This window comes from Ascaphus truei, chromosome 4 (genome assembly GCF_040206685.1).
Source record: "Ascaphus truei isolate aAscTru1 chromosome 4, aAscTru1.hap1, whole genome shotgun sequence".
NCBI lineage: Eukaryota > Metazoa > Chordata > Amphibia > Anura > Ascaphidae > Ascaphus > Ascaphus truei.
The window spans coordinates 152,497,290-152,507,843 of record NC_134486.1 but is presented as its reverse complement, the minus strand read 5'-3'; positions in this window follow the sequence as shown (position 1 = coordinate 152,507,843).

Here is a 10,554-nt window from a genome sequence, read left to right as displayed (position 1 = left end):
TCACATTTGGGATTTTCTAGGAATGCACCGATCAAAAGCATATCTCTTTCTCCCCTCTTGTTTATACATAAAACATACATTTGCAAAAACAAACAAACAATTTATTAAACAAAAAACACTAAAATAAGAATCTCACAAGGGTGGTGTATGGGGAAGAGAAAACAAATATCCGCAGAAATGCACTTCCCCCCTCCCCATAGAACAGAATAGGAGAAAAGCAGGAAGCAGCCTAGAAGACCCAAATCCAAATGAGGACTGGCACCATGTGTCACTATCAACCCTTCACTTGGCCCTTTGTAAAATAAGCCATCGACACGCTATATGTGACGTCACCGCGTCAATTGTGTGACCATGAAGATCAGTTAAGTGCTCCCTCTGTGCAACAAAGACATGAGGAAGAGACTGATCAGGGGCGCCCCCCAACGCCAGCAGGCCAGTACCACCCTGCACAACAGGCGTCTATGGGAGCATCCCATCACCCAGCAATGGAGCAAGCCACTCAGGTTAAAGCCCAGAGTCGAGCTGTGGGAGAAAACCACGGATCTCCATACGCATACTCCGCAGCCCTTTTTCCCTCTAGCATGAAGGGACTACTGGTGCTGGCGTTACCTGTGGGCTCACAGAGAGCTGAGCCTTTGCCACTAGGAGCCTGGGTTAACAAATATATAAAGTGGCAGCGCCTTCACCTGTACAGGAACCCAATTATATGAGATAACCCCGAAGAGGAACCAATAATAACAGCTCACAGATTATGCAATAACCTTTTACTGTCATATAAACTAATCAACACAGAGTATATAATTACTACTGGTTACAGTTATCACTAGCCACGCAGGGCTTTGTCCCACCACAGTATACCCCACACAGTGTCCACAATACCAGGAGAGTCCCGGGGTCGCCTCACCCTCTGAGTGTCCCCCAAAAGATACCCTCCCTTCTAGGTGTGATCAGCGCCTTACTGTACAGTAGTGTTGGTGCACGTTTGGTGAACAGGTACCTGCCGGTTGTATCCGCACCCTGGTGCACTGACAAGAAGAGGTAAAGGGATCCGCCGATCCTGCGATATCCTCCGCTGGCTGAACACCTCCCACTGAAGTGACACTTGCGGTGATAGTAGCTCCAAAAGCAGCTGTGGCCCTAATCTGGCTAACCAGTAAAGGCAGGGTCCCTAACTAATGGGGCCTTCCCTAGAGCAGCCACAATCTAGGGTGAGTTGGGCATAGCTGGGGCCTAAGGGGTGTCTCTGGTCTAGTGCAGAGGGTCACAGACCCCTGCACCTACACACCTTCCCCTCTCTGAGTCCCGGCTCCAACTGCCTTCCTTGATTAAATGCGCATAATGTAACTGCCTCTGCAGAAGATCGTTGCCGCGTGATTGGCTCCCTGATGTCACATGCCCCTATGCCTGCTGGGGGCTATAGTCCCTTACAGAGCATTCTAACATTGGAGGTAAGGGGAAACACCAGAACCCCCAACGTCCCCGCTTGGGAACAGCGCACATAATATGACCATACACATTTTACACAATAAAAATGCAGATCATATATACATCTTATCATATACATCAGCTCTACATAAGATTATACATTTTGCTGAACATCACTATGACAGATCTCACTTTACTGTGAGCCCACTGCTGAGCCTCATAATGGGGTGCCCCAAATTGATCATAGGTCATACTCATTGGAGGTTAACCAACTCGTTGGCTCCTGCGGAGCTGCTCTGCGGTCACTCCCTCTGGAGAGTGACTAGCATAGTCCTGAGGCTCAGCCTCTTCTCTTGAGGGGATCAATATCTGCACAGTCTGTCTGATGTACAAAGCACGGGTTCTGTGGATCCAGAGGCTGACTCACTGGAGCCACCCTATTTGGCATTTGTCTATAGGGCCCCTTACCCGGAGCTCCTACTGGAGATGCCCCGGTGGTCTGGGGGCCCCTTTGAGATGTTCCCTCCATAGGATCCTCAGAGTTGGTGTTATCTACAGTCTCTTGACCAACCTCCGTTGAGTTCGGCTCATCATCCAGTGGAGTAGCTAGTATTTCAGTTCATCCTCTCCTATTTGTGGAATGGGAGGCCAGGCATCGGTGACTAAACTTCGTATACTCATCTCTCCAACGAACAGCAAGTTTGTGCTTCCCAGGAATCCCTAGATTATGAAGAACTGCGTCTCCAGGACGAATTTCCTGATGGCAAACCTTATGGTCGTAGCGCTGTTTGTTACTGGAATTCAATTGAGCTGCAGCTCGTTCTGCTAATTGGTAGGCTTGTTGTAAACTGTTATGCAACCTTGTACGTACACAAATTCCTTCCTGTTGGATACCCCATCGGTAGATATCCTCAGACATATCCACCGGTAGCCGAGCTTCTCGTCCGAACATCAGAAAGTAGGGAGTGTACCCTGTGGATTCATGTTGAGTGCAGTTGTAGGCATGCACCAAGGATTCCACATGTTTACTCCACTTGTGCTCGTTTGAGAGCCTGTCAGAGTGCCGACCATATGGAGGAGAGTTCAGTTAATCTTTCCGGCAGAGCATCTCCCTCCGGATGATAGGGAGTCGTTCGGGACTTAGTAATATTTAGCAATTTAAGCAATTCCTGTATAAGCTTGCTTTCAAATTCCCGACCTTGGTCGGAGTGCAACCGATTGTGTAGTCCATAATGAACAAAGTACATTTCCAATAATACTTTGGCTACGGTATCAGCCTTCTGATCTTTGGTTGGGAAAGCCTGTGCGTACCGAGTATAGTGATCTGTAATCATGTACATTATTGATGCCTCTGGTGTCAGGCTCAATACAGAGAAAGTCCATGTATACGAGATCCATGGGCCCGGAGCTTTTCAGATGCGCCATTGGAGATGCTGGTGGGTAGGGTCTTCCTTTGGACGCACCGGGAGCATCGCCGGCAGGGCTGTTCTACTGCCTCGTGCGTGGCCAGAAGAACCGAGATCGTAGTAGCCCAAAAGTTTTGTCCACTCCCAGATGACCATGATCATCATGCAATGCTCGAAGAACCATAGGTTGTAGGTTCCGGGGTAGAACCAGCTGTCTTCTATCGGGGTGATTGTGTTACTGCACCCCCCTGTAAAGCAGACAATTGTCTAGCTCAAATTTGTCCACTTCTCTCATTAGAATAGCCACTGTGTCCTTGGGAGCACGTTTTAGTAAGGCAGGATTATGCTGCTGAACGGCTTGACGGACGATACCCGCCACTGTGTCCCGGATTTGGTATTGCACCAGATCCTTCCACGCGATAACTTTGTCGGGCTTGATGTTCATTCCCTCAGGATGGCAATATGCAGTCGGAATAGCCTTGGACAGGCATCCCAAGGAGTCCGCCACCCTCAGCTCCGAGAAAGCCACTCTATCTTCCATGATAGCCGCTGTGAAGCACATAGCGTGTATTCCTGGTCCAGGGATCTCTTCCCAGATGCTATCGTCGTCGACGGTATTCAGCCCCGGGCGTCGGGACAGTATCGGCTCCAATGTTCAGAGGCCCTGGTTTGTATTTCAGTGTAAACTGGTAATTTGAGAGTGCCGCCAGCCATCGGTGGCCAGTGGCGTCCAATTTGGCGGACATCATTATATTGGTTAATGGGTTATTATCCGTCCGTACTTCGAAAATCACGCCATACAGATAATCATGGAGCTTGTCCACTACAGCCCACTTAAAATCTAGAAATTCCAATTTGTGTACTGGATAATTCTGTTAACTAGGGGTCAAACTGAGGCTGACGTAGGCCACTGGTTGGATGCCAGCCGGATACTTCTGATGCAAGACGGCCCCCAGTCTGTTGAAACTTGCGTCGACATGCAGAATGTAAGGCCTCTCAGGGTCAGCATACGGCAGGACAGGTGCTGTGGTCAGGTTCTGTTTCAATCCTATAAATAGACACATAAATCCAAGGGGCAAGAAACCCTGGGCTGCACTCACGAGAAAAAGTGGGAGGGACCAATAAGTCCCGGGCCAATAGCCCTGTATTACGCAATGCAAAACAAAAAAGGTTTATTTAAATATATATATACAAGGAAAGGTACATCAGGGGGTGTGGGGTAAACGGGGAAAGAGAAGTGTGTTAAAATAAGAGGAGGATAGGTGACCAGGGAAAAGTAAGCTCCCAATATCAGGTATGCTAAAGGTATATATGGGTACCAAGTATATATGATACTCAGGGTATTAGCTGACTTGAGATTTATATGGCCAAGACGGACAGAGTGTATATATTTATAGCAGTTTAGCATTCAGCTGAGGTACATATATGCAGAGCTAACACCAAAGGTGTATATCTTAGCTGTTAATGTCCTAAACTGACATGAGATAGGGACATCTAGTAGACGCCCATACATCTGCGCTGAAGCGGGTGCATATAAATGTACAGATAATCCCCCACAGTGGGGCACCGCAGACATAAACACCCTCCTGCAAGAATGCCAGCTGTTCCGGTCTAATACACTTTTGTATAACGTGCATATACAAGCACACAATCCCCACTGGTGGGAAGCCCTGGATATAAATAGCCTCCCACAAAGGTGTCATACAGTGCTGCAACACCACACACAAAGTTGTATAGCCGGCATGAAAAGTGTATGGCTCGTAAGGTAAAGACTCATACAACCCGTTCCGCCGTGTGTCTGCTGCTAGACCCGGTACACAAAATATCCTGGTCGCCTCCACCTACGTCAAAGGGATGACGTCATCTAAAACCGACGGACCGTTTCGCATAGGAACCTATGCTTCGTCAGGGATTAAAGTGGTAAGTGAGACTCACTTCACTAATCCCTTAAATACCTGTTTTAGTAACAGGAAATGGGTGGTCCCCTGATAGTTAACTCCTTGTTGATATCTTAATGTGGATGTTTGGTGGCATATTCCTCACAAAAAGGTTTGTAAACCAACTACAATGTAATGCTGCGCTAGAAGTGTCCTGCAGGTTCCTGCAAGAGTAATTAGTAGAGAATGTATGGAGGATTTCTAGTTTCCTCAGACCTCCTGTTAATTTACTTAGTTGCATACACAGAATATTGAGAAAATAATCCAGCTGATGGTTACTGTATCAATGTTGGTATGTGCCCAGTCCTGATAAGTAGCACTTACCCCCAAAAAATCATGAACATGGTGATATGCATTAAACATACTAAAAACCATGGCTGTTGTTATTGTGTCAGAATTAAACTCAAAGGGTATGTTGCATGATGGGATGCATGTGAATGGGGTGTAGGAGTGTACGCCCTTATATGGAACCACCTCTAAAGTCAATATGGTTCCGAAGGAGTATATGACACATACATATACAAGATGTACACAGTAACATGTATTCCCGTATAACAACTAGTGTGTTGAAACCTCGTAGGAGGTAAGCGCCCCATCCTGATAATAGCATATATCCCCAAATAGCCATAAAACATGGTGATAGGCATTAAAACAAACTGAAAACCATGGCTGTTGTTGTTGTGTCAGAATTGAACTCAAAAAAGAGGGGATGCTTGTTAATGTGGTGTAGGAGTGTTAGCTCCTATATTGAACCACCTCTAAAGTCAATATGGTTCTGACAGAGTATTTTTACTCATACAAATACAGGATGTAAACAGTATCATGTATTCCCACATAACAGCTTGTGTGTTGTAACCTCATTAAAGGTAGGTGAAAAAGGGGTGACATGTAAGGTTAATCTAATAGGTCTCATATACATGTAGGGTGTAGGAGTGTAAACCCTTGCTTGGAGCCACCTCTAAGAGTCAATGTGGTTCCATAGAGTGTATGACTCAGTTAACAAAATAGATCACCGGATCCCATAACATGTTAATATACTGTAGGGGTTCATAAGAATGGAGTGTAAATGAAACCCTCATTGAGACCATCTGGGTACAGTGTTTTAAGTGTGTAGATCCACTTGCACTCAGTTTGCATTAGACGGCGATCCCAGTCACCTTTCCTTGGTCCCCAGCTTACATCTTCAATACCACAAAAGGTTAGAGGATTCAAGTCACCATCGTGGGCCACGTTGACATGTTTAGCCACAGGCAGGTCTTTGCTGTTTCTAATGGACCCTATGTGTTCAAGGATCCGAGTTTTCAGGTGTCTGTGGGTTTTCCCCACATATCTCTTTCCACATTTGCATGAGATCAAATAGATCACCCCCGTGGTGAGGCAATTAATGTATTCCCTCATGAAGTAGATTTTAGATTTAGGGCCCAAAAAGTTCTTGGTCCTGGGCATATAAGTACACGCTTTGCATCTACCACACGGGAAGGAGCCAGTAGGCTTTGTATCCCCTAACCAAGTTCTAGGTTGGTCCCCACGATAGTGGCTATGTACTAATGTGTCCTGAAGGTTACGGGCTCTTCTACAGGTCAGTGTGGGATTTTCTTTAAGTACCTGTCTAAGGTCACTGTCCTCCATTAGGACATGCCAATGTTTGGAAAAGATTCTCCTGATATTCTTCCATTGGTTGTTGTAAGTCCCAATATACCTGATGACATGTTTGTCAATGTCTTGATTCGTTCTCTGACCCGTCACTAGAAGTTGCTCTCTTGGTGTTTTTCTAGCCCTTCTATAAGCTTTTTTGACAATCCCTTTGCTGTATCCCCTTTGCAGAAATCGTGTGGTCATATCTGCAGCCTGATGGTCAAACTCCTCTGTGTTAGAACAATTCCGCCGTAATCTTTGGAATTGTCCTATGGGGATGCTGTTTATCATATATCTGGGGTGGTGGCTATCAGCTACCAAGAGGCTATTTGTGGAGGTCGCCTTCCTAAAGATAGTTGTTTTCAGTGTCCCATCCTGATTCTTACTTATGGTTAAGTCTAGAAAGTTGATTTTGTGACTGTCTACTTCATAAGTGAGTTTCAAGTTGTGGTTATTAGTATTGAGGACCTTTATGAATTCCCAAGAAGTTCTTCTGTGCCACTCACACAACAGTATGACGTCGTCTATATAGCGGGCCCACAGAACTATGTGACCCGTATATGTATCCAGGGCCTCGCTGAAGACCAAAGTTTCCTCCCACCAGCCTAGATATAGATTGGCATAGGTGGGGGCACATGTGGTCCCCATTGCGGTGCCCTGGATCTGGTGGTATAGTTTGTGGTCAAACAAGAAGAAGTTCTTAGTAAGTACAAATTGCAGTAGCTTCAGGGTGAATTCATTGTGTAGGGCAAAATTCCTGCCTCGGGATCGCAGGAAATGTGAGACTGACTGTATACCACATTGATGTGCAATACTGGTATACAGTCCCTCCACATCAAGTCCCACCAGTAGAGTGTCTGGTTCTACTGTGATTCCCTCCAATCTCAGTAACACATCCTTAGTGTCCTTAAGAAAGGAGGGAAGCGAATGGACGAACGGACGTAAAACCATATCCAGGTATTGGCTGGCGTGTGATGTTAGATTACCAATTCCCGAGACAATGGGTCTTCCCGGAGGGGGGGATCTACCTTTGTGTAGCTTGGGTAAATGGTAGAATGTCGCTAGTAGAGGATTGGCAATAATTATAAAGTCATGTTCCTGTTTAGAGACAACGTCATTGACTAGTCCTTCTGATAAGATTTTTTTGAGCTCTGTTGAGAAGGTAAGTGTTGGGTCATGAGGTAAGATAGTGTAGCATTTTACATCACTTAAGAGGCGGATGCATTCAAGTTGGTATGCCCCTTTATCAAGGAGTACGATGTTACCCCCTTTATCTGAGGGCTTGATAACAATGGATGTATCACTCTGTAAATCCTTAAGGGCTGTACGTTCTGGGTTTGTCAAGTTACTAGGGCCAGTGTATTTGGACAGTTTCTCGATGTCGGCTGTAACCAATTTTGAGAATACGTCCACATTAGTACTTGTCTCAATAGGTGGAGTGAATTTGGACTGATTTCTCAGATCAGAGAATGGTCCCTTGCCAGGTTCCCTATCACTTTCTTCCAAGATACTGTTCATGGCCCTCAGACAGGAGAAGTCTGCTACATCAAAATTCTCTAGTGGTGTGTTACGATACTGATGTCTATTCCGTCGTGAAAAGAATTTATGTAGTAATAGCTTACGAGTAAATAGATGTATATCTTTTATACATCCAAAGATGTCTAGGTGGTTAGTGGGTGAAAAGGATAAGCCTTTTGCCAAAATACTCATGTGCGCAGGACTGAGGGTTTTACTGGAGAGGTTGCTCTACTGGGGGCTTAAAAAACCCCCCTTTGGATTTATGTGTCTATATCATTTTTTTACCCTATGCACCATGAATGAAAATAGACTTTATATTGAATAGTTGGAGAGCGATAAGCATTTGTGTGGTTTTTTTCAATCCTATAAATGCCGTTTCACAGGCGGTTGTCCACTTGTCGCCAAAGGGTGCTTGAGCGGAGTCTGCTTTCCGGCCGGTGTCTTCTGGATATATCTTAAGACAAAGAAAACAGTGAATAATATTAAATAACACCTGTTCAACATCCCAGTTTCATTTGCAACACTACAACAGGTGTAATGATTTCCATCCAGATGGTAGCAAAAACCATCCATCATTATCCAATAAGTGTCCTTAAAGAGGACAGAAAGAGCAAGAGAGATAGAGGGGGGGTGGGGGGGCAGTGAGAGAGTGGTAGGGGAAGGATACTGGATCCCGCTTGGTCGCCCAGAATTATCACAGATAATTTTGTTTTTAGATCAACTCCGATCACCGACTCAGCCATGGGTCCCATGTTTTATAGAATTCATCGGTTGACTGCTTCAAAAAGGGGGTCAGTTTCTTCATCAGCATCACCTCATTTATCTTTCTCTCAACAGTTTGTCTAGAGGGGGGAGATATCTTCTTCTAGGAGGCCGCCACAGCGCATCTAGCTGTTGTCAGAATAAGTTATATCAGCCTTCTTATTGGGCAGCCAATATCTTCAACTGGTTTAGCCAAAAAAATAGTCAGTGGGTCCATAGAAATGGACACATCCGTTCTTTCTTTTTTTAATAGATTGGATAACGATCCAATATTTCTATTGCCGGACACGTCCACCAAATGTGGACCATATAGCTTCTCTGCCCACAACCCCTCCAGCACAGATCAGACACCACAGGGTAGATTTGCTTCAGCCGCCAAGGCGTGAGGTTACCAATGAATAACATTTTATATATATTTTCTTTAGTTGCTGTGCATATGGAAGTTTTTGCAGCAAACTCCCATACAGTATATCCTCCCAATCATCCCTTTCAATTTCTATTTTCAAATCCGCTGCCCATTTGAGCATGCAGTCATGATCATGTGAATTGACCAAGGCCTCCAAACTGGCTTATATTCTAGTTATCAAAACTTTTTGGTTACTACCTCTCCTACATAGTGCTTCAAAACTTGTGAAGGGAGTAAATTCTAATTTTGGGGACATTTTTGGAAACAAATTCTGATCTGTAGATATTTAAACATACTAAGGTCTGGTGCCTCATACCTAGTTAGGAACTCTTGGAAACTAGAAAGTTTTCCTTTATGCACTAGGTCGGCAACTACTCTAATATGTTTAGCTTTAATTTGGTCGAATTGTTTATAATCACAGCCTGGGGGGTAGGGTAATTGGGATTATTAAAAAGCGGAGTGAGTTGCGAAACGGGAGACACAAGATTAAATTTGCCCTTAGACGGAGACCCCGCCCCCAGAGTGAGACGGATGGCAGCTTAAGCCTTGAGCTCCATCCCTCATCCCCGACAATACACTCATAAAGCAAGCAAAATGAACCTTTATCACCCCTAACTACTTTCACAATACCATTAAAACATTAGAGATGGCACCGATGCAGGCAAAAAAGAAGGAGACTTCCGCAAATATCTGGGCCGATCGAGCTCACGGAGCGTGGCAGCAACAATGGCGCCGGATTCAAATGCAGGATCAGAGTCAGAACGCGATGAAGACACAGCGGAGGGACCGGAGCAATTACCTGTCCGCCACTGTGATTTTGAGAGGTTGTATAGAGACATGAAAGCCCTTATACACCTGGAAATGCAGGACTTAAAAAAGGAGGTGCAGGGGCTCGGTGAGCGCACCGGATCCCTGGAAGAGAAAGTCAGCACCAATACAAAACTGATTAAAAAAGCTGACAAACGATCCACATACTTACAAGCACAAATTTCGGAATTGGCTGACAGACAGGAAGATGCGGAGAACAGGGACCGCAGGAATAACATTAGGGTACGCGGGATCCCTGAACCCGTCACCGATGTGGAGGATTTCATCTCAAGATGTATGGCGGAGTTACTCCCTGACTACCCACCCAATGAAAGAATAATAGATCGCTGCCATCTTGCCCAAAGAAGAAAACCAGCAGCAACAGAGCAGCCGAGATATGTAATAGCCCGGCTGCACCATTATCGCACCAGAGATGCTATCCTACAGAAGGCCAGAGTGGCAGAAGCCTGCAGATTCGAGGAGATCACAATGCAACTCTTCCAAGATCTCTCACCGCTTACCCTGGCCAGGAGAAAGAAACTCCAGCCCATCACCCGCACACTGAGGGACAGAGCCATCAGATATAGGTGGACCTTTCCGTTTGGCCTGCTGGTCATCCGCAACGGAAGGGCCATCTCCATGAAGGAGATAGAAGAGG